Genomic DNA, 24,196 nt, shown 5'->3' with positions numbered 1-24,196 from the left:
TGTGCGTGCGCCACCGTCTTAGTACCTCAATGTGTTCACTAGCCTGGAAGCTCTCTGAACCTCATTGTTCATGAGTTTTTATAGAGTTCAGTCTTTAGCTCCATGAAGGTCAGTAGGTGGAGCTGAAGGTTTCAATTTTTCTATCCTGAGGCCATCTAGGGTTTCCTCCAGCAATCACCGCATTAATATAAACTCAGGTATGATGAAAGGGGTTCCTTATGAATAACAAAAGACACTTCTACCACTCAGAAAATTCCAAGCACTTTAGGAGTTCTGTGCCAAGGAACCAGGGTTAAAGACTAAATATATTTTTGTATGATACTACAGTTGTTGTGTAGTAGTCCATGGGATGGATGTATCACAGTTTGCTTAACCATCCATCCATTGAAAGACATTTGAATCATTTCCAGTTTAGTTAATATGTACAAACGAAGGTACAATAAACATTATGTACATGATTTTGGGTGAACATATGTTCTCATTTCTTTGGGATAAATGCCCCAGGCATACAATTACTAGACCATATGGTGAACGTATGTTTATTTCTTAAAAGAAACCGCCAAACTATTTCTTTTCTTTTTTTTTCCTTTTTTTAAGAGAAGTAGCCTTTATTTCCTTGCTTTGCAAATAAAGCTGGCTGAGTTGGTTGCTTTCTGATTAGTCAAAGAGACCAAATCCCATATCCTCATCCGACTCCTCCGACTCTTCCTTGGCTTCAAACTTGGCCGGATCTGCAGGGGCAGCAGGGGCAGCAGCAGCCAGAGGGGCAGCAGCCACAAAGGCAGATGGATCAGCCAAGAAGGCCTTAACTTTTCAGCAAGTGGGTAGGTGTATTCAGTCTCCACAGACAGAGCCAGGACTCGTTTGTACCCATTGATAATAGAATGGGGTACTGATGCAATAGTTGGATAACCAATCTGCAGACAAACACCGGCAACATTGCGGACACCCTCCAGGAAGCGAGAGTGCAGAGCGTCCTCTGTGATGTCAAGCACTTCAGGGTTGTAGATGCTGCCGTTGTCGAACACCTGCTGGATGATCAACCCAAAGGAGAATGGGGAGATTTTCAGCATGTTCAGCAGTGTGGCTTCACTGTCTCCCACTTTGTCTCCAGTCTTAATCAACTGCACATCACTCAGGATTTCAATGGTGCCTCTGGAGATTTTAGTGGTGATACCTAAAGCCTGGAAGAAGGAGGTCTTCTCAGGCCCCAGACCAGTGTCCTGGGCTGGTACAGTGACTTCACATGGGACAATGGCCCCAGCACGGGCAGCAGCTGGCACCTTGTTGGCCAGCAGCATGTCCCGGATCTCAGTGAGGCCCTCCTTGGTGAACACAAAGCCTACATTCCCCCGGATATGAGGCAACAGTTTCTCCAGAGCTGGGTTGTTTTCCAGATGCCCTCGGATGGCCTTGCGCATCATGGTGTTCTTGCCCATCAGCACCACAGCCTTCCCTCGGAGGGACATGGGGATCTGCTGCATCTGCTTGGAGCCCACGTTGTCTGCGCCCACAGTGAAGCATTTTGGGTAGTCATCCAAAAGTTGGATGATCTTAAGGAAGTAGTTGGACTTCCAGGTCGCCCTGTCTTCCCTGGGCATCACGGTGGTGCGTCAGGGATTGCCACGCAGGGTTTAAAGACGATGTCACTCACATGAGAATGCCTGGTGAGAGGCCCAAACTATTTCTTAGAGTGGTTGTACCACATTATGTTCCCACCAACAGTGTATGAGAAATCCAGTTTCCCCACATTCTCACCCCCATTTGGTATATTATTTTTATTATTTTAGTTGTTCTAATAGACAAATAGGGATATCTCACTGTGGTTTAAATGTGCATTTCACTCATGGAAAATGACATCAAACATATTTTCCTGTGCTTATTTGCCATGGATATGTCCTCTGGTTAATGTTCAAGTTTTAAAAAAAAATTTTGTTTTCTTTTTACTTTCTAGTTGAATTGCATTTTTACTGTTGAGTTTGAGGATTCTTTATATATTCTAGATATGAATCATTTGTCATATGTGGTTTGCAAATATTTTCTACCAGTCTATATCTTGTCTTTTCATTCTCTCATAGGGTCTTTCACAGAGCAAACATTTAAAATTTTGATGAAGTCCAATCTATTGATAATCTTATTTTATGGATCATGTTTTTGGTGCCATGTCTAAGAACTCTTCCTCTAGCCCTAGTTTCTAAAGATTTTGTCTGATATTTTCTGTCAAAGGTTTTACAGTTTTACATCTAAATCTATGATCCCCCCCCTTTTTTTTTTTTTTTGGTATGAGTATGAGGTTTAGCTTGAAGTTCATTTTTCCCCCAATTGCTCCAGTATCACTTTTTTGGAAAAAAGTATCCTTCTTCATTGGATTGCTCTTGCACCTTTGCCAAAAGTCAGTTTTCCATATTTGTGTGGGTCTGTTTCTAGGTTTTCCACTCTGTTTAATTTATCTATATGTCTATCTTTCTGTCAATATCATGTGATCTTGATCACTATTAAATCCAGGTGAAGTTTGAGGGTAGCCAGGACAAATATAAAAGTTCTGTGGGCTCAGAGCAAGTAGCCCCTCCCTGAGAGGAGTCAGAGAATCAGTATAACTTAGATACTAAAACTGCAGATTTTATATTCAGTAAACCTGGGTATGAACCCTAGCTTTTCACTGGTTGTGAGAGATTGAACAATTGAACAATCTTTGTGCTTCTGTTCTAGTTCTACTTGCCTCACTGTGGATAATAACACTGACTACCTCACAAGGATATAATGACTACTAAATGAAAAAAAATTCTGTAGAGTGCATAGCACTGTGCCTAGGACATAATGATAAATGTGAACTATGCAGCAGATGCTATTGGTATCCTGCCTAAGTCTCCTCAACACTTGCCTTTCTGTATACATCAGCCTGACTTCCAATAGCATGCCCTGTGACTTTCTCATGTGTTTTTTGGTTCCCAGAGCCCACTCTGTGCACAGGTAGGGTAGGCTGGTGGTGCTAAGGAGCTCATGCTGATCAGCAGCAGCCATCAAACAATGCCTGACAGAAGGTGGAAATACACCCTATGAAGGTGAACAACTCTCCTGGTTTCCTGGCATGCAGGGAAACTTGGATGGTGGATCACCTTAAGTCCCCAGTTCCCTTGGGATAACTCTGAAATTTGAAAAAGTTGCTTGGAGTTCCTCAGCAGATTGAACTTCAATGTCCATAGAGGTAACCTGTCTGATCATACACCTTTTTTTTAAGTTGGAACCTCACTCTGTCATCCAGGCAAGAATGCAGTGGCATGCTCATGGCTACTGCAACCTCCACCTGCTGGGCTCAGGCGATTCTTCTACCTCAGCCTTCCAAGTAGCTGGAACTACAGGTGCACGCTACTATGCCTGGCTAACTTTTAATTTATTGTAGAGATAAGGTCTCACTAGAGATAAGACCAGGCTGGTCTTGAGTCCCTGAGCTCAGGCAATACTCTTACCTTGGCTTCCCAAAGTACTGGGATTTCAGACTTGAGCCACCATGTCTGGCTCACACACCTTTCATGGACTATCTTCTCTTCCATCTCACTTCCTCTACTCTTCTAACATTGCTTCCCAGGACCAACTCCAAAAAAATGACTTGCTTCATAATATGCCTCTTAGGATACACAACCTAAGATAAATTATTGTTCTTCGGTTTCCTCATCAGGTGGTGAGAGGATCTGAGATGAAAGGGGTGGGTTGAGAGAAAGTTGTTTCAGATATGTGTTGTTGATGGAATTGCAATGACACAAAATACCATGGACTCTTTGGGCAGGTGAGCTAGATAGTATGATGTGGGGGTCAGAAGGAGGTGAGGGTAGAAGCCTGATAAAAGTTTTTGGAATCAGAAGGGAATGGCCAGACTTTATCTAAAGTTGGATGAGAGTCATTTGAAATGTGGAAAAGCAACTTGCCTGTCAGAAATATTGACAAGTTTAGTAACTGATGTGGGGGCCATTGCTGTTGCTTTATGTGAGGAGTTGAAGCAAGAGTAGGTTGTAGCAGACTGGGGAAAGGTCAGAAACTAGAGATGTTGAGAAGGAGCAAGTTCAGTGCTGAAATGATGAATGTGGAGGGTACAAGGGTGACTCTAAGAAGAATATAGTAAGAGATATTTCTTGTTTGGGGGTATGGTGTTGAGTCAGACAAGTACCACTCAGGCATATGCTGTTGTGGTGTGGCTCACTATGGTGGGAAATTCCTTCTGGGGAATAGGTCACGGAAAGGACAAGACCAGCCCTGTACTTTCCTGGTAAGTTTGGAGGATGGTGGGACCACTTGTCAATTTTCAGTGAAGTGTCTGGAAAATGCATGGAGACACAGGTCCTAATGTGTTCCATAATGTGATTGTCTTCTCAAACTCTTCCTTAGATTTAGGTCCAGAAGGAGGAAGGCCAGAAGGTGACAGTGATGTTGAGGACTATGTCATGTGCCTTTAAGAGTCTTCATTGCCCCTCGGTCCCTCTCTCAGCAAAAACGTTCAGCCAAAGAGTGGATAAGAGTAGTACCCTGGTTGACAGAGTGCTGTCATCACTGGGTCCACAAAAAGGTGAGTGAATGGGAGTCCCTAGCTGACTCACGACTAGAAGATGTCAGCGTCTCCATCCCAGAATGGGTTCTGTAGTCAATGCCTGTCTCATATCTTTGTCTGATGCCCCCATCTCATAACACAGCTCTGGAATATATAATTAACTCCAAATCTCAGTATCTTTCCCTAAAATATTTGGTTTCTGGGCTCTAAGAATGATGTAATTGGAAAACCAGCTCCTTCAGAGTCAATGAGAGCTGTACTTGAATCTAGTTTCTGCCTCTTTCTGGCTGGGTAACCCTAAGATATCTAACTTATTTCCACCAGAATATCCCTCTATTTCCATCCTTCATTGCCATGTGACTGTGGTCTTTTAGGACCCTGGTCTATAGGCAGAAGCCTGAGACCTTTTTGCGTCTCAGAATCAGAGGTTTCTTTGACTACAAAATGTCCACTGGCACCAGAAGAATGGGCAGAACAACATCTCATGACCAGCTCAGAGATTTAGGGGCACCATCTTCCTTTTGACCTTTCATGACCTATGACATCACCAATCTAGACCATTACATTTCATAACTGTTTAATCATTCTAGACTTCCCAGATCCCCATGATGTTTTAAGCCTTTGGGTGTGTTCCTGAGGTCCAGCCTTTTTAATAAATGAATACATTAAAAAGTTCCAAGCTCCCCTGATAGTTTCTACAAGGTAGAGAAAATGTGCCTTTTGCTCTATCACGGGGGTTAACCTGTCCCACCAAAAGTGCTTCAGACCTCCTTAAAGTAAAAAAATGTAGAGAGGGAACATGTTCTTAGGCATAAAAGTTTTTCAACTACAGAGCAGAGGGAAGCTGTTAAGCTTAGAAAAGTGTAATTTATACCAGAGACCTCTGGCTAGAACCAAGGGATAAAATACTGAGCAGTTAAAAAGATTCTCTACAATGTAGGCTGGGTACCAGCAAGTTTATAACCGTTTTGATGAAACATGACTTTTTTTTTGAGTTGGACTCTCACTCTGTCACCCAGGCTGGAGTGCAGTGGCACACTCATAGCCACCGCAACCTGACCTACTGGGCTCAGGCAATTCTTCTTCCTCAGCCTTCCAAGTAGCTGGAACTATAGGCATGCAGCACCACACCCAGCTAATTTTTTTTTTAACTGTAGAGATGGGGTCTTGCCAAGTTGCCCAGGGTTGTCTTGAATCCCTAAGCTCAGGAAATCCTCTTGCCTCAGCCTCCCAAAGTACTGGGATTACAGGCTTGAGCCACCATGCATGGCCGAGGCATGATTTTTAAAAAGCTCCATTAACAAGATTAATATGAATATTTCCCTATCTATGAAATATGATTATTATACATAAAGTTGTGAGAATTAAATAGGGTAGCCTTTGTGAAGGCCTGATAAGTATTAGGCACCCAAAATTCCTCTTCCCTGATCAGAAGGATTTGGAAGTAGCTCTTGGGCTACACCAGGGAACTCAATGTGTGTGTCACCATCAGGCTTCCAGGAGGAGCATGGAGAGGGCTGAAGCCATCACTCCATCTCTGCCTGCAGGATTGGTCTTGCCATCGCCAGGTGTCTGGCCAAGGACAGGGTCCATGTGGTTGTCAGTAGCCGGAAGCAGCAGAACGTGGACCGGGCCATGGCCACCTTGCATGGAGAGGGGCTGAGTGTGACGGGCACTGTGTGTCATGTGGGGAAGGCCGAGGATCGGGAACAGCTGGTTACCAAGGTAAGGGGCCAGGAAGTGGAAGGAGGAGAAGCAGGGGGTCTACTGATCCAGCCCTGATTGACAGGAGGAAGTTGGGGTCCCTAGCAATAGTATCAAGGTCAACAACATGTGTAGCCCAGGACAGGGGCCTTCCCAGGGGATAAAGCAAATGGACAACCAGATGTGTCCAAGAAGAGATGTTCCTGGTAGGAGGAAACTCACGTGGTCTAGACTACAGCCAGGTTAATCGAAGGGTGGTCTGATGACCAGCCGCTGGGTTACCTGAGAGCTTGCTGGAAGCCTGGGACCTCAGATCTTGCCAGAGTTGCTGAATGGAGTCTAGTTTCAACAAGATCCCTGAGTTATCTGTGTTATGTGTTAAAGCTGGAGAGCACAGCTCTAGTGCATCCCAGGTGTTGGTCGGTGAAACCACTAGAGCAGCCTCTGGAATAAGAGCTTTTCATATATGACTATCCTGGAAAAGGTGAGTCGTGAGGCAAAATCTGAAATAATGTGCAATTGCAGCTGCCTCTTGTAGAGAATAGGCTCTTCGTGTGTCAGGCCAAGGAGGAGGATTTCCAGAGTAAAAGGAGAAGTGTGAAGGAATTGATTAGAAATGCAAAGGGTGAGTGCAGATCTGGACCGATGGAGGCCTAGGTATCAATCAGGCATCTAGCAGGGGCAGGAATAGATGCCTCCAAGGAGGTGAGAAAAAAATATTTCACTCAACTTCCGAACGCCAGGGCCTGCCTCTTCTCTAGGGATGGCTCCGGGATGGCCTCAGACAGAGATTAGTTACTTTGCTCTGGGTCGTCACCATCTTTTCTCCATTTCTTCATCCACATCCTCTGCCATTACCTCCATAGGCTCTGGAGCATCGTGGGGGAGTTGACTTCCTGGTGTGTGTGGCAGGAGTCAATTCCTTAGTAGGGAGCACGCTGGGAGCCAGTGAGCAGATCTGGGACAAGGTGAGGACTGGGAGTAGGATCCTACACATTCTTTGTGGCTCTCTGTATGCATTTTTTGCACGAACGCACGTGTCACAGGGTCTCTAAGCTCCCTTATACCACCTTCAGTACTGATTCTGGTGGGTGGGGACTGGGACTCATGTGGGGCAAGCTGCCCATTAGTAAGTTCAACAGGCATTGACAAAGCCTAGCCTAGACCAGGCTTCAGCAGCCTCCTCTACATGGACTCCCTTGTGCTGGTCACTGCTACAAACACCTGAGATACTAGAGAAGATTTCCAGGTCTGCCCATGGCAAAAATCCTCTCTCCTGGCTCAGGCTTCTAAGGTTATCACAGTCTGGACTCACTGGCACCCACTCTGGTTCCTTCATTCTAGCTGTTCCACCTGGCCCTTCTAGGCTGTCACAGAGATATTTCCCCTCTTCACAGACACAGCTGAGACAGGGGACCCCAGCCCAGGCCCACTGTCCCAGATGCAGTCCACGGAGCATTCCCAGGGTTCCTGCTGCCTCTGCATACCCCCTGCCTTGATGGGCCCCCTGAGAGGGCTCAGTCCTGGTCCTAGCCTCCTGACCTTGTTGGCAGAGAATGGGTCCTGTGATATGGGTGAACCAATCCCTCCTTAGGGAGTCTTCTTCTCGTTTATCACCTCTCCCCTCTCCTGGTGGAACCTGCCCCACTCACATTCCATGGCCTTCCAGACTCACCTTTCAATTTCTCCTCCTCACCTTGCAGCTACACTCAGCTTCTTCTGGTTAAAAAAGAGAAAATCCTGGTTCTGAACATTTCCTAACATAGACTAAGTGCTGGATGTGGATTCCCTTTCTCTCACCCATACCTACTTAACGGCAGTCACTAATACTAATTATCCTGGTTTCTTTCCCCTAACCTATGTTTCCCAACCGCTCCTCTCTGGAGGGTAGTCTTGACTGGGGAGAGGTTGTTGGGGCCTGATGTTGAGAGGGTCCCCCAAACTACAGATTATTGGTGGTTCCCCTATGACCTGGGCAAGACAGGGACCACAGAGTCCTACATGTACCCTTAGAGTCCCTCTCCTTTATACGTAGTAGAGGAACTGTGTCCTGGCCCTTGTCATGGTCATGGGGCTTCATTCCTACCCTGGCCACAGGTCTCCAAGGGACCGCTGAGAGTAGGCATTGGACAGACTGTCTCTTTCCTCTCTCCATCTCTGTATTCTTTCTGATTCCAGAGCCTAGGTGTGAATGTGAAAGCCCCGGCCCTGCTGTTGAGCCAGCTGCTGCCCCACATAGAGAACAGAGTGTGAGGGCATGAAAGGGGCTAGTGGGCATTGGGGTCTACATGCATGGGTCTTTTCTACCCCTTAGGAAGCACTTGAGGTAGGACTCAAGAAGTGGAGAATGATGGGGGAGATGGCAGGTGTGTCCTTTGGGAAATGTTTCTGTTTCCAGACCTACCTTCTTCCTCATGGGATGTGATAATTTTGATAAAGAGAAACACTTGCTGGGGGAGGAACAGGACCTGTCTTCCAGATCCTCAAGGGACCTTTGCCGGTCCTTGCTTCTTTCAACTCAGGGAGTGACAGGAATGCTGCCCATGTAGTGGCAGCTGCAGGGTGAAAGATCCAGAGTAAAGTAATCTGGAGTCCCCAGCTCTGTTTTCCTAACTCTTGCCCTCTTCTGTGGGCCATCTCATCAGTTTTCCTTTTGATCAGAGGCGCAGTGGGTTCACTCCTCCTCACCTTCCCCTGCAGAGCCTGGTTTTTCTGTGACCTGGGGCAGGCCAGGCTGGGATTTGTGAGTGATACCCTGACCTCACAGGGGTCTCTATGATACATGAGCATTACTTGAGCTCAGCTCTCCGGGAATGCTTCCTCTCAGTTTTGGAATCCCGCCTAAGGGATACCACTCTGGCTATGCTTATTGGGTGTCATTAACACCAGCAGTGACCTTAGTTGCCCACTAATTTATTGGTCCAGATTCATCCCAGTGTTCCAAATAGTTCCCTAGCCCTTTGCGCTTTTCACCTTGAACCCTGAGCTGGTTTCCTTGTAGCATGACAGTAGTCTCCTGGCTCATCTGGTCTCTTTATTGAGCTCAACTTTTATCTCATCCCTTCTTTCCTCACAGGAGAAGCTTAGTGGTTCTGGTCTCATCTATGGTGGCTTAAGTACCAATGCCAGTGAGTATCAACCATCTGGGTGGGGCTGGGTGATGGGCAGTGGAATTTGATTTCTTGTGAGGCTCTGCAGTGGAATGTGGGAGAACAGACTGTTGATCCCAGCTAAGATGGAATTAAGATGTGTAACACCAGCATGACACCATGACAGTTACAGACGCGGGATTATAATCTCACTTTGCCATAACATCTCTAAAACTCAAGGACATTAAGCCATTTGCCCATGGTTAGCATGGAAAGTTTGCATGACTGGGCCCTGGGTCTCCTAATTCCAGTTTCCTGACTCAATGTCCAAAAGCACAGGGCAACTGTCTCTGCGTCAAGCTTGGACACACATAATGTCAGCAACCTAATGACATTTCCTTAAGCCTAGAGAAGCCCCTCCACCTCAGAATTTCACTCCTTGAAAACCATTGTAGGGTGGTGAGAGGTGGGGGAAGAAATTTTAGTTTGGTTCTAGAATTAGGCATATCTTCTTAGTCTGTGACCCAGAGTTACAACTATGATTGTTCAGGTAATAGTCCTTCCTTCCAATGTCTATCCACTTCATCTATTTCCTGTTGCTTTTCAGAAGCTGGGGGTCTACAACCCCAGCAAAATAGCATTGTTGGTCCTCTCTAAGTCTCTGGCTATGGAGCTGGCTCCAAAAGTCATCCGAGTGAACTGCCTGGTGCCAGGAGTAATCAAGACTGATGTTATAGAAGTGGTGAGGATTATATGCGTCTCCTGTTCCCACCCCTGCCCCATGGTTCTACAGGTCTCTGTCCTGGCCAGGATCCCCACAGAGACCTGCACATTCTCATCCCTAAGAAGCTAGCCCTAACCCAGGCTCGTCACTCAGAGGATCTGCCCTGCGGCCTTTGGGACTGACAGCTTCTCTCTGTCCTGCAGAAGAATGGGGATCTCTATCCCTTGTGGAGCGCAGACCAGAGTCCTGCCTCACCCCTCTTGCCCAAACAGGGTCATCCTCCCACAGAGGCATTGGTTGGCCATGATGCTTTTCTCAACCCTCACCTCCACCCACAGTCCTTCTGCCTAACATTGACTCTGAAATCTTTCCTCAGGAGAAGACATTGTCACATTTGCAACCGAGTTTTAACAAGATCCGTGGATTGCAGCGGTGGGTGGGATTTGAGGTTTTAGTGGTCTGTGTCTATTTGGAGAAAAAAGTTCAATTTCAAGACAAGTCAGATCCCTGGTCTTCCAGTCTACCAGCTGTTTCTTTTTCTGAAATCTGAAGACAACACAGTCCTGGACTGGGGAGTGTAGGACAGATAAGGGCCACCCACAACCTTCTGTGAAGCCTGGTGACGTATTGGTCTATTGGGTCAGTGCTGGGCCCTCTTCTGGGACAGCAGAACCTGAGATCAGAGCTCAATATTGCAAAAGCTGTGACCTTAGCTCTACTCTCTTCCCATCAGGTATGGGGAGCCAGAGGAATGTGCAGGGATCATGTCCTTCCTGTACTCTTCAGATGCCAGCTATATCACTGGAGAGAACATTGTGGTGGCCAGCTACTCCCCTAAGCTGTGAAGAGAGTGTATGGCTAAGAGAGTCCTTGGTGGAAAATGGGGGGTTTTATGGAAAATACGGAAGCAGGGAGTATAGGGTATTCTTATGGTTCAGAGTCATGTAAAGAAATGTGTTCAGGAAATGAGAAGGAAGGCAAAGTATTTGAAACTTTGCATTTGGAAATAAAAGTGTTTGGAAACGTCTAATATGGGGCTCACTTCTGTTTGGCTAGTGATATATGAACAGTCCCCTTGGCCTAGAAGTCTCATGCTTTGCTTAGTCCCTTCCCTTATCACTGTCTCTCAACCCTAGACTTTCTACCCCTCCCTCTTTTCCTTCATTTCTTGCCCACGATATTGTAAATTGGGCTGACTATTTTCTATTCTCTCTCTAGATACCCTCTTTATACCTGTCTATTCTCTGTGCCCTGGGAGGCTGACCTGTCAGAATGCTTCCACAGTCCCTTTACTTCTTGCTTCCAGTTGGGTTTGGTCAGTGAACTTCATTCTGTCACTATAGATTTGTTTTTTTCTAGAATGTTATATAAATTAATCTTATAGTTTATACATACTCCTGATGTCTGGCTTCTTTTGCCCAGCATAATGTTTTGAGGATCATTTTTTTGTTGTTACATATATCAGTAGTTCCTACTATTATATTTCTGAGCAATATTCCTTTGTGTAAATATACTGCAATATGTTAATTAGTTCACCAGTTGATGGACACTTGAGTTGTTTCCAGTTTTTGTTTTTTATAACACCTAAGAATATTCATGTTGAAGTCTTTTTGTGGGCATTTCATTTTTCTAAGGTAAACAGGAATGGAATTTTTGTTTAAAAAATTATTTGCTGAGATCTTATATTTTTTCATTCATTGTGAGTAACCTTTAAAAAACTTTACTTAGGATACTTGTAATAGTTGCTTTGCAATCTTTGTCTGTTTGTTTCAACATTTGGTTAATCTCAGGGTTAGAATCAGTTGATTCTCCTTTCTCTTAATAATGTATTCCTTGAGGTAGTATCCAAGACGGCCACTGTGGAGCAGCAGACCAGCATTGCTCTTGCCAAGCAAGGCACAGAGTAAAGACCAAGCTGTTGATAGATGAAGACATCCTGAACACCTTTGGATGGGTGAAGCACCCCGCACCCAGCAAAGGTCTCTTTGAACACATAGAGATCAGAAAACAATGGCAGTGTGGGAATCCAGGTGCCCATCCCTGCTATGCTCCAGACTCACACAGGAACTGAAGCCCTGCCCAGTGAACAAGGGTGGGTGAGTGTACCTAACATGATTTGGGCTTCAATCACTCCCTGCCAGCCATGCATGAGTTGTCAGTCCCATGTGGGAAGAGTCCTGATTAGAGTACAGTGGCAGGCAACTGGACCCCAAGCAGAATGGGGAAAAACAAACAAACATCTACTGAGTCAGCAGCCATGAGTATGGTTTCTGCCAGTGAGTAAGGCAGCTGGATCTCAGACAAGGAAAGCCCAGTTGCGGAGTGAACCTTGCTGGTGCCTGGTTCATCTTCCCAGACAGATCAGGAAGAATGACTTCCAAGCCCTGCCTACAGAGTGGATCCTCTGCTCCCTCCCTCATGGCAGGAAAATTTCTCTTTTTCAAGACCAGAGTGTGGACTTGAACAGGGAGAGAGCAATGCAAAAGACACCCATAGCCTTTCTCAGTGGAAGGTTTCTGGGCTACAAACTGCAGACAGCAGGCAAGGAAGCCGATCCCCCCACCCACCCTCTGTGGAGTGCTAGCAGCAGGGGCTGCTACAGTTGAGAAACCTGCCATAGGGTAGAGCAAGGAGCAGAAGTGAATGCTCCTTTCTCTCTCACTGACTGAACCACAGAAAGGGTCCTAGAATACAGGGTCAGTGACTAGTTTCAGAGCAATAATATCAAAAGGAATTACAGAGAGGGAAGAGGGAGCTGTCACAAATGAGGAAAAATCAACAAAAAATATAGGCAACCTTCAGAGTGCTAGAGATAGCATCTGAAAAAGCAACTATCAGAGCACAAACAATGAAAATCACCCTGAATGGCCTTCCCCAGATGACAGTCACAGAACTCAGAACCAGGATAGCTAAAATGAACAAACAGAACCAAGAGAAACTAGAAGCAAAACTTACCAAAATTGTACAGGAAGTAAAAGTGGAGTTGACCAATTTCAGAAAAGCCTATTCTGAAATAATGGAAATGAAGAACTGTATTCTGAAAATCTAACACAAAGTAGCAAACATAGGGATTGGGATCAACCAGGCAGAGGAAAGAATCTCAGAGCTTGAAGACCAAAACATGGAATTAACCCAGTCTGGCAAAAAACATAGAAAAAAAGCTCAAAAAGAAGAAGCCAAGTCTCCAAGAGATGTGGGACTATGTAACAAAGCCAAATCTACACCTAATTGGTATCCCTGAAGCAGAAAGGAAAACTGAGAACACCATGGAAAAAACATTCCATGAGATCACTCAATAAAACTTTCCACATCTTGCTAGAGAGGTGACTATTCAATCACAAGAGATTCAGAGAACCTCAAGAGGGTATCACATGAGCAGACAGCCCCTAAGACACATAGTAATCTGCTACCACAAAGTAAGCATGAAAGAAAAAATCCTTAAGGCAACAAGAGAGAAAGGTCAGCCTACCTACCAGGGGAGACTCATCAGAATTGCTCCAGACTTATCTGCAGAAACAGTACAAGTCAGAAGGGATTGTACTCCAATCTTTAATGTTCTTAAAGATAAGCAATTTTAGCTAAGAATTTCATACCTGCCAAGCTGGCAGAGAATTAAAATCCTTTCCAGACATCCAATTATCCTAAAAGAATGTGCCACCTCCAGATCAGCACTTTAGGAGATGCTTAAGAAGGTGTTAAACACAGGAGGAAAAAAAAGAATGGTCATACCCATCACAAAAAGTACAGGAAAAGCACAGAGTCAACATACAGAGCACTCACAAAAATGAAAACACACCGAATACCAAAGGAAACAAAGCAACTCCCTTAGAGCCCTATGACAAGGATAAACTCTCACATTTCAGTAATCAATTTGAATGTGAATGAACTAAATGTGCCACTAAAGAGACATAGAGTGCCAAACTGGATAAAGAAGCATGATCCAACAATCTGCTACCTCAGGAAATTCATCTCACTGCAAAGGACATCCACAGGCTCAAAGTTGGGGCCTGACAAATGGTCTTTCAGGCAAATAGAAAACAAAAGAAAGTAGGAGTAACTATTCTGATATCAGACAAATCAGATTTCAAATCATCAAAAGTTAAAAAGGACATGGAAGGACACTGCATAATGAAAAAAGACTCAATCTACCAGGAAGAAATATCCATCTTAAACATATATGCACCCAACACAAAAACATCAACTTTTATAAAACAACCATTAAGTAAATGAAGAGAGGATATTTATTCTCACACAACCATAGTTTGAGAGCTAAATACCCCACTAATAGCTCTAGATAGATCATTGAGGCAAAAAAACCAAACAAGATCTGAAACCTTAAGCTGATGCTCAGTCTAATGGGATTTAACAGACATCTACAGAACATTCCATCTTACGGCTACAGAGTATGCATTCTACTCATCAGCACATGGAACTGACTCTAAGATCAATTACATTCTGAGACATAAATCAAGTGTGAACAAATTTCAGAAGATCAAAATAATACCATGCATCTCCTCAGATCACAGTGGAATAAAACAAGATTCCCCCCTCAAACACACAAAGACATGGATACTGAACAACATGCTATTTAACAACTTCTGGGTCAATGCAGAAATTGAGACAAATAAAAAGATTTCTAGAAACAAATAAAATCAGAATCTCTGGGATACCACAAAATTAGTGTTAAGAGGAAAGTTTATAGCATTGCACACACACATTAAGAAAACAGAAAGATCACAAGTAAACAGTCTAAAATCACACCCAAGGGAGCTGGAAAGGCAGGATCATCTAAATCCTAACTTCAGCAGAAGAATCCAGATCACCAAGATAAAATCACAATTGCAAAATATAGAAGACAAAAATGTCATAGAAAGGATCGATAAGACAAAAAGCTGGTTCTTGGAAAGGATAAATAAGAGAGATCCCTGGCTAGATTGACTAAAAACAAGAGAGAAAAAGACACAATTAGAAGTGCGAAAGGTAAAGACACAGCTGATCCTGAAGAAATGCAAAGGATTATCAAAATTACTATGAACAACTGAATGCAAATAAACTAGAAAACCTAAAGAAAATGGAGAATTTTCTGACATCACACAACCTCCCAAGGTTGAGACAAGAAGAAATTAAGACTATAAACAGACCAATGACAGTCCAGAAAATAGACTCAGTCATAAGAAATCTCCCCACCCAAAAAAAGCCCCAGACCAGATGGCTTCTCAGCTGAATCTTACAAGACTCATAAGAAGCTGATACCAATCTTATTGAAAGTATTCCAGGCAATCGAGAAAGATAGAATGCTCCACAACTCATTTTATGAAACTAACATCATACTAATACCCAAACCTTGTAAAGACACAAGAAAAGAGAAGTACAGACCAATCTCCTTGATGAACATAGACACATAAATTCTCAATATGATTCTAGCAAATCAGATCCACAACACATCTCTTTTTTTTTACTCATCAGTTATGATTTTTAATATTTATACACCAAAATATAAAGCTTTACCTGAAAGTTTTCAGTTCAGTACAAACAAAAAGTATGACAACTCAGTTCAGTGCAAACAAAAAGCATGCTAAGTGTTGATTGCCTTCTATATTTCGACAACAGAGAAAATGTCTTTATACTCTTACAACAATGGATAGACTACCAAGATGAGAAAAATACTCTTAAAACATGTTAATTTGCGAAAGCCCAGGTTGCTACACAACATTTTTGCTGATATTTATTAAATAACAATAACAAAACAGAGGAGAATGAAAGCATAAGACCTATCAAGTTACAAGTGATTAAGAGTTTATTTGAAAATTTCTTTTTTTTTAATCAATATTTTTTATTATCATATTGTGGGATACAGTTAAGGGTTAGGTATACAAATATGCTTCGTTCAGGCACCCTTGCTGATAAGAGGTGTCTCCTCATCCCCTGCCGTTAATCCCATCTCTCTTCCCCTTCCGCCCCATAGTTTCCCACCACTGTCAGTCATTTTCTTATAGTATTACATTGGATGTTCAAGGTCCACTATATGAGTGAGAACATGTGATACTCAGATCTTTGTTTCTGTGAGAGATCACTCAGTATTATAGACTCCAGTTCCATCCAGGTTGCTGCAGAATTCATGATTTTGTTCTTTTCTATGGCTGCGTAGTAGTCCATCATGTATATGTACCACATTTTTTTAATCCAGTCCTCTTTTGATGGACAGCATGACTTCTTCCAGGTTCTTGCTATTGTGAACAATGCTGCGATAAACATATGTGTGCAGGTATCTTTTTTATAGAGTGATTTGAGTTCTTCAGGGTATATTCCCAGTAGGGGGATTGCGGGGTCATATGGGAGATCAATATTTAGAGCTTTTAGGAATCGCCATACTGTTTTCCACAGAGGTTGTACTAGTTCAGCAACACATCTCAATGATAATCTACCATGATCAGGTGGTCTTCATTCCTGGGATGCAGGGCTGGTTTAACATTCACAAGAACATAAATATAATTCAGCACATTAACAGATGTAAAACCAAGAACCGTATGATTATATCATTAGATACAGAAAAAGTATTTGACAAAATTCAGCATCCCTTCTTGATAAAAGCCCTAGAGCACCTAGGCATAGAAGGAACATTCCTCAAAATAGTAAGAGCCATCTACAATAAACCCACAGCCAACATTCTACTCAATGGGCAGAAGCTATAAGCATTACCTCTAAGAACAGGAACAAGACAAGGTTGCCCACTCTCATCCCTCCTGCTCAACATAGTGCTGGAAGTCCTAGCCAGACCAATCAGGCAAGAGAAGGAAATCAGGGGTATCCAAATAGGAAAAGAGAAAGTCAAGCTATCCCTCTTTGTGGATGATGAGATTCTATACATTGCAAACCCTAGGAAGTCTGTCAAAAGTTGCCTTGCTCTGATAAATGACTTTGGTCAAGTCTTGGGTTGCATAATCAACATGCAAGACAGTTGCATTTCTAAACACCGGTAACAAGTAGGTGTTTAGAAATACAATAGTCCTATTCACAATAGACACACACACACACACACACTCATACACACACACACACACACACACACACACACACACACAACTTAGCATCCACCTAACCAGAAAAGTGAAAGACCTTCATAATGAGAATTACAAAACGCTGCTCAAATAAATCAGGGGAGACACAAACAAATGGAAAAACATTCCATGCTCATGGACTGGAAGAATCAATATTGTCAAGATGTCCATCCTACCCAAGGCAATCTATAGATTCAGTGCAATACTCATCAAGTTACCAACGTCATTTTTTTTCAGACCTGGAAATGATAGTACAGAAATTCACATGGAAACAAAAAAAGCATGAATAGCCAAAAAAATCCTTAACAAAGGAAAAAAATTGAAGGTATCATACTTCCAGACTTTAAACTGCATTACAAGGCTACAGTAACTGAAACAGCCTGGTATTGGTACAAGAATAGGTTCATAGACCAGTGAAACAGGACAGTGATTCCAGAAGCAAAAACACAATCTCCCAACCAACTCACCTTTAACAAAGCTACCAATAACAATCACTGGGGAAAGGAAATCGCAAATGGTGCTGGGAAAACTGGTTAACCACATACAGAAGAATGAAACTGGACCCCTACCTAACACCATATACAAAAATCAACACACAATGAATCAAAGACCTAAATGTAAAACTTCAAACTATAAGAATTCTAGAAGAAAATGTGGGAAACATCCTTATGCCCATCAGAGTAGGCAATGAATTCTTGACCAAGTCCCCAAAAGCGAATGCCATAAAAGTTAAGGTAAACAAGTGAGATGTCATCAAACTGAAAAGCTTTTGCACAGCAAAACAAAACAAAACAAAAAACATCAAGAGGGTAAAGAAACAACCCACAGAATGGGAAAAAATACTTGCAAATTATGCATTTGACAAAGGCCGAAAATCCAAAATCTATAAGGAACTCAAATGAAGTGAAAGGAAAAAAATAAACAATCCCATTAAAAAATGGGCAAAGGACATAAACAGACACTTCTTAAAAGATGACATACAAGTAGCCAACATGAAACATGAAAAAAATGCTCAGCCTCACTAATCATCAAAGAAGTGCAAATCAAAACTACAGTGAGATACCACCTAACTCTGGTAAGGATGGCTATCATTAATAAGTCAAAAAACAACAGATGATGGCATGGGTATGGAGAAAAGGGAATGCCTCTACACTGTCGGTGGGAGCGCAAGCTAGTCCAACCTCTATGGAAAGCAGAGACCATCACTTAGTATGATGGTCTCCAACTCCATCCAATTTGTTGCAAAATCCATGATTTTGTTCCTCTTTATGGCTGTGTAATACTCTCCATTGTGTATATGTATCACATTTTTTTATCCAGTCTACTTCCAATGGGCAGTAGGGTTGGTTCCATGACTCCTAAAAGAACTAAAAATTGACTTTTCATACAATACATCAATCTCTTTTCTGAGAATATACCCGGAGGAACATAAATCATTCTACCAAAAAGACACCTGCACATGCATATTTATTGCCACACTATTCACAATAGCAAAAACATGGAACCAACCCGACTGACCATTGAAAGTGGACTGGATAAGCTGGGCTCTATGGCTCAGCCTGTAATCCTGTGCTTTGGGAGGCCGAAGTGAGTGAATTGCCTGAGCCCCACCTGGGCAACTTGACGAGACCTCATCTCTACAATAAATCAAATAAAATTAGCTGGGCGTGGTAGTGCGCGCCTGCAGTTCCAGCTACTTGGAAGGCTGAGGCAGGAGGATCGCCGGAGCCCAGCAGGTCGAGGCTGCAGTGGCTGAGAGTGGCCACTGCACTCCAGTCTGGGTGACTGAGTGAGACTCCAACTCAAAAAAAAAAAAGTAGACTGGATAAAAAAATGTGGTACATATACACAATGGAGTATTACAAAGCCATAAAGAGGAACAAAATCATGAATTTTGCAACAAACTGGATGGAGTTGGAGACCATCATGCTAAGTGAACTATTAATATCACAGAAACAAAGATCTGAATATCGCATGTTCTCACTACGAAGTGGGCCTTGAAAATTCGTCACATTAGCACAAGGGAGGAATCGGCAGTCACTAGACACTGCTAAGGGAAGGAGGAGGGGAGGAGGAGACGACACAAAGGGTACTTGGTTCATTACCATGGGGAGTGGGGGCCAGTTAGAAGCCCAAACTTTACTTGCATGTAGCCCACTTATGCAGTTAATCCTCACTTGTACCTCATATTCCTATAATAAAATAAAAATTTAAAAATAAATAAATAATGAAATGACCTCCCCCCAAAAGTGTTCCATCTTCTTGTGTTTTTATGTTGACTAATTCTGGATTGTATTTTGAACATTATTAATTTTAAGTTGTGGATGTTCTGGGTCCCGTTACTTTTTCCTGATGTGTTGTATCATTCGTTTTAGCATGCAATTATTTGGATTAGACCTGACCCATAAACTCTTTTTTTTCTGGTGGCAACTCTGGTCTCCGTTCAGATCTTTTGTCTATAGCTGAGCTGCTTTGAATCTGTTTGAACACGCAGGGCTCAGGGGTGAGTCAAAGACAGAATTTGGGAATAACTCTTTGGTTCTTTCACTTCTGGGATTCTCACATTCGTTTTAGTAGTTGGTTTTACTAGCTTCAGTTTTCTACTTTCCCCATATGGAAATATTTTGGGTTTTCTTCTCATGTTCCTACCTCTTCATGTGGGTTGTTGTGATGATTCCACTTAGCCCTAGGCTAAAACTCATAAAGGCAGGAGCTTATTTTGTACGGCTCATCTTTTCCCTCCTCCAAGGATGTACTTGCTGTCAGAGTCTGTCTTCTATTCACTTTCTAATGCCTTCAGGGAGTTGCTTCTTGTATATATCCTGATTTTGTAATCATTTTATGTGGGGGAGTCTTCTGGTAGGAACTTACTGCTTTATTCCTGAAAGAAGGCCCTCATTTAATTTTTTTAACTTTTGTGTTTAAAAAAAATAGACTTTTTAAAGAGCAGTTTTGGATTCAAAGCAAAATTGAATGAAATATACAAAGAGTTCCTATATACCCTCTGCCCCCACATATGTGCAACCTCCCCCACCATCAACATCACACACTGCAGTGGTGCATTTGTTCCAATTGATGAACCTGAACTGACTCATCATAATCATCCAGAGTCCATAGTTTACAATAGGGGTCACTCTTGGTATTATACATATCATGGGTTTGGATAAATGTTTAATGACATGTATCCAACATTACAGTACCATATAGAATATTTCACTACCCTCATCATCTTCTGTGCGTCTCCTATCCATCTTTTCTTCCCCACTAATCCCTGGCAAAGACTTATCTTTTCATTGCCTACTTATCTTTTAGAGCCTCCATAGTTTTGCCTTTTCAAAAGAATGCAATATAGTTATAATATAGTATGGAAGCTTTTCAGATTGGCTTCCTTTACTTAGTAACATACATTTAAGGTTCCTTTATGTCTTTTCTTTCTTTTCTTTTTCTTTTTTTTTTTTTTGAGTTGGAGTCTCACTGTTGCCTAGGCTGGAGTACAGTGGCATGCACGCTCATGCCACCCCAGTGTTGACCTGTCCTTTATGTCTTTTTGTGGCTTGATAGCTCATTTCTTTTCAGTACTGAATAATATTCCATTGTCCAGATGTGCCACAGTTTATTTATCCATTTGCCTCTTAAAGAACGTCTAGGTTGCTCCCAAGTCTTGGCAATTATGAATAAAATTGCCTTAAACATTTGTGTGCAGGCTTTTTTCTTTTTGAGTTGGAGTCTCACTCTGTCGCCCAGACTGGAGTGAAGTGGCCACTCCCGGCCACCGCAGCCTCGACCTGCTGGGCTCCGGTGATCCTTCCGCCTCAGCCTTCCGAGTAGCTGGAACTACAGGCATGCGCGCAACCACGCCCGGCTAATTTTTGATTTGTTGTAGAGATGAGGTCTCCTCAAGTTGCCCAGGCGAGTCTCGAACCTGTGGGCTCAGGCAATCTACTCACCTTGGCCTCCCAAAGTGCTGGATTTACAGGCTGAGCCACCGAGCCCCGCCTAATTTTTTATTTATTTATTTATTGTAGAGATGAGGTCTCACCAAGTTGCCCAGGTGGGTCTCAAACCCACAAGCTCAGGCAATTCACTCACCTTGGTCTTCCAATGCGCGGGATTACAGGCTGAGTCACCAAGCCCCGCTTGTGTGCAGGTTTTTATGTGGACATACACTTTCAACTCATTTAGGTAAATGCCTAAGCATTTATATTAGTCAGGCTAGGCTTTTAGAACATAATACCATAAACTGGGTAGCTTAAACAACAGGCATTTATTTTTCACAGTTCCAGAGTCTGGGAAGTCCAAGAATAGGGTGCCTGCATGGTCAGATTTTTAGAGAGGGTCAACTTCCTGGCTTGCAGATGTTCACCTTCTTGCTGTGTCTTCACATGGGGGAGAGAGAAAGCATTCTGGTGTCTCTGCCGGGATGGCTGATTAGGTCTGTGGTTCATACTCATGCTAATCACCTTATAAAAGGTTATTTGACCACACCCTTGGTGTTCTCTGCAGTATGGTTAGGTTGACCATTTTCCAAATCTTTAAGTTCTGGTTCAAGATCAAGATATTAGTAGATTCGGTTCCTGGTAAGGGACCTCTTTCTGGCTTGCAGATGGCTGACTTCTATTCTTGTTGTATCCTCATATGGTAGAGAGAGAGAGAAAGCTCTGGTCTCTGTTTCTTCTTATAACGATGCTAATCCCATCCTGGGTTCCCAACCCTCTTGACCTTATATAGACCTAATTATCTAACAAAGTCTCCACCTCCAAATACCATCACATAAGGGTTAAGGGCTTCAAAATATGACTTTGGAGGGTGGGGGAACACAAACATTCAATCCATATCAAAGCATGGTTGCTAAATCATGTGGTAAAATTAAGTTTTGTTTTGTAAGAAACTGTCAAATTGTCTTCCAAAGTGACTGTACCACTTTGCATTCCCACCGAGTGTGAGCTCTTATCGCTTCATATTCTTGCTAGTATTTGATGTTGTCAGTGTTTTAGATTTTTAGCTATTCTAATAGTTGTTTAGTGGTATCTCACTGTTGTTTTAATTTGCAAATCCCTAGTGATATATGATGTTGATCATCTTTTCATGGTTATTTGTCATTTGTATTGTATATTTGGTGAGGTGTCTATTCAGCTCTTTTGCCCATTTTAAAAATAGGTTGCTTATTTTCATATTGTTAAGTTTTAAGAGTACTTTATATATTTTGGATAAAAGTCCTTTGTCAGATATGTGTATTGCAAATATTTCCTCCCAATTTTGGCTTGTTATTCTCCTAAGTCTCTTTCATTTTTGAAGAATGTTTTTGTTTGTTATTGAATTTTTATAGATTTTTTTCTTTAAGCATTTTAAAGAGGTCACTTAATTTTCTTCTTGTTTGCATAAATTATGATGAAAAGTCAGTGTAATTTTTATCTTTGTTCCATTGAATTTGATGTGTCTCCCTCACCCTCAGCATTCCCACTATACAGTTGATTTTATTTTCTTTATCACTGGTTTTCAGAATTTTGATTATGATATGCCTTGGTTTTATTTTTCTATGTTTTATTTTTATTTTTTTGCTTGCAATTTCTTTTCCCATACTATATGAGTTTACACCATCTTCACATTTTTAAAGTTTTTATTTATTCAATTATCTTTCATCCTATACTTTCCTATCCTCTCCTTATTTGGGACTCCAATTACATGTACATTATACCACTTCATATTTTTGCAGTTTACTGAAACTCTGTAACCTTTTCTAGCCTTTTTCTCTATATACTTCATTTTGAGTATGTTCTGTTGCTGTGTTTTCAAACTAACTAATTTTTCTTCTGCAGTAAGTAATTTGCTATTACTATTTACATTTAAGATATTTTATTTTTAGAAATTCTAAGCTATGTATAACTTGAAGGAAAGCTGGGAAATATATATTATCTGTGTGCTTAGGAAGAAAAGGAAAATAAATTTTGGTGGAGCTGCCAATCTGTGCCACAGTGGTCCAACCTGGATTCTTTCATCTCGTTTCACATAGTCTGGTCCCTACTTCCCTCTTTGATTTCAGCTCCTATCACATTCCCCTTCACTCACCATGCTCCAGTCACATTAGCCTTATTACAGCCTTTGAACAGAATCTTTGCATGTGCTTGTCCCTTTGCTTGAAATGCTTTCCTTACCATACTCTCTCTCTCTCTCTTTTTTTAAGTCATTTAGGTCTCAAATCAAATAACACCTCCTATGAGACACCTTCCCTTGACTACCTTATATAATGTTGCTCCAACTCCAGTCACTTTCTGTGACATTGTTCTATTTTTTTTAAATAACATCTTTACCTCTTAGACTTTGTCATTTTTATTTAAATGCTTGCTTCCTTTTTGTCTATCTTAGTCAACCAAATATAAGTTACAAAAGACCAGGCATCTTGTCAGTCTTGTTCATGGTATCCACATTGCACATAACAGGTGCTTAATAAATATTTGTTGAACAAATAAACTGCCATCTTTGTCTGACACAATGATTCTCCTGCTCACATTTTTAGCCCGAGGAAATCTTATGTTATACTCATAAATAGAACATGAGTCATTTTAGGGAGCATCACAAATAGATGAAACACTTTCAGTTCTAGGTTGGAGAATATTTTTATATTGCCCCACCCACCCACTGACTTTATTCATTCACAAATATTCTGCACTCTTATATGTGTCTAGTATTTTATAGGTAGAACTGAGACTAAAGTGGTGAATGAGAAATACATGAGCTCTACATGACATCATGGAATTTGTTTTCTGATGAATTCAGGAGTGCTGCCTTCTCTTATATAAATGATACTTCCAATCAATTTCTCCTGTGTGACCATGTCTAAATGTACTTCTCATATACTCATGCTTTCCCAACCTTCACCTCCCCTTCTCACCATCCTCCATTTCTTCACCAGAACATAGGCACCTCCACTGGAAGACCACTAGGCTCACGGGGAGTATTCAATATTAGTTGCTGTCATATCCCTGGAACTTGGGTCATGGTAAGTGCTTCATAAATGTTTCCTAAATTAACAACCCGCTGCCATTCTTCTCATTCATGGAGGCTGATTTGCAAGATTCCTGTT

General features: G+C 42.2%; 2 pseudogenes across 1 annotated transcript; one reads left to right on the top strand and one right to left on the bottom strand.

Annotated features, from left to right (window-relative positions):
* Positions 1-573: 573 nt before the first annotated feature.
* On the bottom strand, positions 574-1,672 carry LOC103270236 (annotated as a pseudogene). The gene has a single exon (XR_002482525.1). The product of XR_002482525.1 is annotated as a 60S acidic ribosomal protein P0 pseudogene (transcript).
* Positions 1,673-4,039: 2,367 nt separating this feature from the next.
* Positions 4,040-10,902, top strand: LOC103270265 (annotated as a pseudogene).
* The last annotated feature ends 13,294 nt before the right edge of the window (positions 10,903-24,196 follow it).

The sequence above is a fragment of the Carlito syrichta genome, unplaced genomic scaffold (genome assembly GCF_000164805.1).
Source record: "Carlito syrichta isolate Samal-C Ts95f unplaced genomic scaffold, Tarsius_syrichta-2.0.1 Scaffold309773, whole genome shotgun sequence".
Lineage (NCBI taxonomy): Eukaryota > Metazoa > Chordata > Mammalia > Primates > Tarsiidae > Carlito > Carlito syrichta.
The sequence above is the reverse complement of the archived record's forward strand: the minus strand, read 5'-3'. Positions and strand labels throughout refer to the sequence as shown.